The sequence below is a fragment of the Azolla caroliniana genome, unplaced genomic scaffold (assembly GCF_043228905.1).
Source record: "Azolla caroliniana isolate FFs.n. ecotype wild unplaced genomic scaffold, voAzoCaro1.0.p SCAF_1, whole genome shotgun sequence".
Taxonomy (NCBI): domain Eukaryota; kingdom Viridiplantae; phylum Streptophyta; class Polypodiopsida; order Salviniales; family Salviniaceae; genus Azolla; species Azolla caroliniana.
The window spans coordinates 20,789,882-20,795,648 of NW_028230436.1; positions in this window are offsets into that span (position 1 = coordinate 20,789,882).

Below are 5,767 nucleotides of genomic sequence, written 5' to 3' on the forward strand. Positions count from 1 at the left end.
CGACGACACCGACTCGAAGAAGTCACCGGAGAGAAACGGTGCATACCGGGGAGCCACGGACCGGAGAGGTTCGGATCGGCGAGGGCAAGACCGGAAAGGAACAACGGCACTCGCGGCAAGTGAGGAAGAAATCATGCTCATCACCGAAGAAGGTGAGCTAAACGTTGCCGGCGATGAGACGACCTGGGTGGTCGATTCCGGAGCATCGTTCCACCTGACCCCGGAGAGAAGATACTTCTCATCCTACACAGCCGGCGAGCATGGCTGTGTTCGGATGGGAAATGAAGGTACGTGCCGGATTGCCGGCATAGGAGACGTGTGGTTGACAACCCCGACCGGATGCAAAATGCTGCTGAAAGATGTCCGACACGTTCCGGAGGTCCGATTGAACCTGATTTCGGCCGGGAGGCTAGATGATGAAGGCTACACGGGTAGCATCCGGAACGGTGTCATGAAGTTCAGCAAGGGGAGCTTGATAGTGGTTCGGGCCCGGAAGGTCAACACACTGTACCTGATGAATGCCCGGTTATGTCCGGAAGAGCTGAATGTGGCAGCCGACACTGCCGGTGAGCTGTGGCACAAAAGACTGTGCCACATGAGTGAGAAGGGGATGAAGAGGCTTGCAGAAGACAACCTCATCCCAGTGAAGCACGTGCACCTGGAGAAGTGCACCGATTGCCTGGCCGGTAAGCAGAACCGAACCTCCTTCCACTCAAGGCCACCGACGAGACGTAGCGCACCATTGGAGTTGGTGCACACTGACGTGTGTCAGGTAGAGACGAAGTCACATGGCGGAGCCCAGTACTTCGTAACATTCATCGATGATCATAGCCGAAAACTGTGGACGGCACCGATGAAGACAAAGGACCAAGTGTTGTCCGTCTTCAAAGAACTCCATGCGAGAGTGGAAAGAGAATCCGGCAAGAAGCTGAAAGCGATACGAGCGGATAACGGAGGGGAATACCGAGGGCAGTTCCAGGAGTACTGTCGCTCGAAGGGAATCCGACTCGAGTTTACTGTGCCGAAGACGCCGGAACTGAACGGGCTGGCCGAGAGGATGAACCGGACCATAATGGAGCGGGTCCGGAGTATGCTGGCGCATGCGAAATTACCCAAGGGGTTTTGGGCTGAGGCAATGTCGACGGCGACATACGTGATAAACAGATCACCCTCAGTACCTTTGGACGGAGACACGCCGCAGAAAGTGTGGACTGGTAAGGAAGTGTCCTACCGGCATCTGAAGGTGTTCGGGTGTCTCGCATACGTGCATGTGGCAAAGGACCGGAGAGGAAAGCTAGATCCGAAGACCCGGCCATGCATATTCCTCGGTTACGGCGACGACGAGTTCGGCTACCGAGTATGGGACCCGGTCGACAAGAAGATATTCCGGAGTCGTGATATCATCTTCATGGAGAACAAGACGCTCGCCGACTGGGAGTCGGAGAAGAAGATGAAGAGCTCCAAGTCGACCGGTGAGGATCAACTCTACGAGGAGCAGTCCCGACCGGCAAGGGACCGGTTAGCACTCGAGGATCCGGCCGAAGACGGTGAAGACACAGAACCGGCCGAAGAAGATGAAAATGATACCGGAACCGGCCCCGATCCCGAAATGGTCTCGGATGAAGAAGAATCGGAAGAACCGGTTACCGAAGCTCCGGAACGGAGATATCCTCTAAGAGAGAGAAGGGCCCCCCGGAGATTTCCGGAACCAGAGCACGTGCTGCTAACCGACGAGGGGGAGCCGGAGAGCTTTGAAGAAGCGAAGCATGACACCCAGAGCCGCAGGTGGTTGAGTGCCATGCAGGACGAGATGGATTCCCTGCATGAGAACCACACATATGAACTTGTGGAGTTGCCGAAGGGAAAGCGGGCACTTCGAAACAAGTGGGTGTTCAAGCTGAAACCGGGAGATGCCGGAAACCCCCCGAGATACAAAGCCAGGATCGTGGTGAAGGGGTTTCAGCAAAAGAAGGGCGTCGACTTCGACGAGATATTTGCCCCGGTAGTGAAGATGACCTCCATCCGGACGGTGCTGAGCATAGCGGCAAGCATGGACCTCGAGGTAGAACAGATGGACGTGAAGACGGCATTCCTTCACGGCGACCTCGATGAAGAGATCTACATGCAGCAACCGGAAGGATTCGAGAAGGAAGGGAAGGAGCACCTGGTATGCCGGTTGAAGAAGAGCCTTTACGGACTGAAGCAGGCTCCCCGGCAATGGTACCGGAAGTTCGACTCCTTCATGACCGACGAAGGGTACCTCAAAACGCAGTCCGACCACTGCGTGTTTGTGAAGGAGTTCGAAGGAGGAGACTCTCTAATACTCCTCCTGTACGTGGACGACATGTTGATCGTCGGACGGGACCAGGTCAAGATACGGATGCTGAAGAAGGCTCTTCACCGAACCTTCTCAATGAAGGACCTGGGTCCGGCGAGGCAAATACTAGGGATGCACATCATCCGGGACCGGAAGAAGAAGCAGTTGTGGCTGTCACAGGAGAAGTACGTGACGAAGGTGCTTCACCGGTTCAACATGTCGGAAGCAAGACCGGTCGGATCGACCCTCCCGACAAACTGCAAGCTGTCCAGCAAGCAAAGTCCCAAGACAAAGGCTGAGAAGGAGGATATGATGAAAGTGCCGTATGCCTCAGCCGTCGGGAGCTTGATGTACGCCATGGTGTGTACGAGACCGAACATCGGATATGCAGTCGGAGTGGTGAGCCGGTACATGAGCAATCCCGGCAAAGAGCATTGGAACGCGGCCAAGTGGATACTCCGATACCTGAAGGGCACGGCAAACGTGTGCCTCCGATTCGGCCCCGGTAAACCCGAACTCGACGGTTTCACCGATTCGGATATGTCGGCTGATGCAGATACCAGCCGGTCCACATCAGGGTATGTGATGACGTATGCAGGGGGAGCTGTTTCGTGGCAGTCGAGGCTGCAGAAGACGGTTGCGTTGTCAACCACGGAGGCGGAGTACATGGCAGCTGTTGAAGCCGGCAAGGAAATAATATGGATGAAGGACTTCATTAGAGAGCTCGGTATCCGGCAAGAGGAGTACCAACTCTACTGCGACAGTCAGAGTGCCATCCACCTTGCGAAGAACGCAGCCTATCACTCCCGGACGAAACACATCCAGCGTAGATACCACTGGATCCGGGAAAGGATAGAAGACAAGGAGTTCGTGCTGACAAAGATCCACACGGACGAGAACGGGTCGGATATGCTGACCAAGGTGCTCACACCCGACAAGCTGGAAGCATGCCGGAAGAGGATCGGATTGGAAAGACATCCCATGCCGAAGTGAAGGGGGAGTTTGTTGGGATTTCGGTCCCTTTCGGATGGGATGGTCGGATATCGGAGATGAATGCCGACAAGCCCGGTTTCGGTTTCGGATCCGGATGACGAAGACCCCGGCTTCGGTGCCGGATGACGAATGTACCCGGAGAGCGATCCGGATGCAGGGACATATCCGTGAATATGTTCGCTACGAGCCCCCTGAGGCTATAGTTGTAAATAGCCCAAAGTCATATAAGTATAAATATGACTTAGGGCAAACAGTTTTCCTGTTGCTTCTCATTTTTCTGTTTTTCCACTTTGGAGGAGTGAAGAGAGAGCAGCCGTGAGAGAGAGAAAGAGAGAGAGCGCGAGAGAGAAAGAGGTAGACGCCTCTGTGTATTTCCGCCGCCTGTGGCGAGGACAGCGAGCTCAAGGTCGTCGCCTTGGAGCTCGTCATTGTATACTTCTCTGTATAGTGTTGTTTGGAGTCTTGTACTCCCGTGGTTTTTCCCCGTTTAGGGTTTTCCACGTTAATCCTTGTGTACTCGCGTTTCTTCGTTTTGTTTCTACGTGTGTTTCCTATTTTCTGCTCCATTGATCCGCGATTAATCGGTTGTGGCCGAGATAAGAAGGTGGATAGAAGGGTCTATTCCTTACATTTACGAATATGTCTTTTCCTCTGGTTCACACCGGGCCTGCACCATCCGGCTCTCCGTAGCCGGGTACTCCTCATCCGGTTCACACCGGGCCTGTCCGTAGTTGGGTACTCCTCATCCGGTTCACACCGGGCCTGCACCATCCGGCTCTCCGTAGCCGGGTACTCCTCATCCGGTTCACACTGGGTCTGTATCATCCGGCTCTCCGTAGCTAGGTACTCCTCATACGGTCTTCGACACTGATCTTCTCCCTTCCCATCCGGAGGGACCTGTCTCCCAACACTAGTTTCAAGCAGGTGGTGGAACCAGGAATCCATGAGCATGTCATAGAGATCCAAAACGAGCACGCAACTTGGGCGAAGTTCGAGAAGGTGCTTCTTGCTGAAAACATGCTTGAAGATGCATCACAGATGACTCAACATACGTTAATGATTTGGATCGAGAAGAAAGGAAAGAATTTGTGTGCATTGGGAGTATATGCGGAATTCGACTAGATGTACAACCGACTTCCAAGTTCTCGATGGAGATAAAGTCATGTTATCCCTGAAGGCGGTGGATACAAAAGACTGGCGAGAATTGGGTGGTTTTTTGGAGGACGAAACGCAACCAAATGGCTTGGTAGCGGACTAGGCGGAGGTGCAGAAGGCTTGTAGCCGTCTTGATAAGCGTCGACAATGGCAAGAGGAAACTGATATGGAGAATCTACAAACATGGAGGAGGAAGGCACCGGTGACGGTCAAGCCTAACAAGCCGATCAACAATTTCGGCAAGAAAGCGATGGAGGACTCTATAATCGAAGAGCTCTCCAAGAAATTTGAAGTGGTATCGCTGGCCAACTTAGGTCGATGCGGGCCCAAGGGAAAATAAGCATATAGATGTGTGTGGTGCGACAGCTTTGAGCACTCACGAAGGGAATGCGTGGACTTGCAAGACGCGATTCACAAGAATGTCGTCTATTTGGATGGAAACATGATCCACTCAAGTGAGACTAGGAAGCCACTACAAGTGAACTTCAGAAGAGGCGGGCTGAAAAAGATTGTAGAAGAGGAAAATGCAAGGCATGTGGAACCTGTGCACTATGCCACATCGACCGGGATACGAGTTGGAAAAGAAAATCTAAAGACGATCAAGCCAGAAGCTGGGTTTTCGCCGACGATCTTTGAGTGTGAGAAAAAAGGCAAAATCGATTCGGAGGATTTAAAACTTGTTGATCGGAATGTGCGATGAGTTACCGGATGGTCAGATCCAGTCGATGATAACACAAGCTTTGCGGAGGTAGAGTGCGACAACTATGAAGCTCTTGTCGAAGAGAAGAGGAAACGAACCGGTGAAGAAGATGGCACATCAAAGTGTCCCAACACGAGGAACTCAGGGAAAGAAGGGCAAGTCCAACCTACGCCACGAAAAGAGGTTGGAGAAACAAGCATGAAGCCCGGTGGATCGAGCCAACCTGCTCGGATGGAAGTCGAAGAATCAACGAAGAAAGGAAAAGAACGAGTGGCGTTGACTTACAAGCTAAGGTCGGATATAAAACAAACAACTGATTTGCAAAAGGTCCTTGAGGAGAAAGTTTTAGACAGTCATGTCGACCTTACTTTGAGAGAACTACTTGGGATTGCGAAGAAGGAGTTCCATGATACTATCGTGGACCTTATTAAGCAGAATCGGCAACAATCTGATGAAGAGGAGGTGAAAACAAGTGCCATAACCATGGCAATATCGGAAGAGGAAGAAGAAGAAGTGGTGGCGGATAGCCATTACTCTCGAGTTCATTGGGCAAGAGCGACAATGGAGACGCTGGTGAAGATCGGGGAGAAGAAAGAGACCGT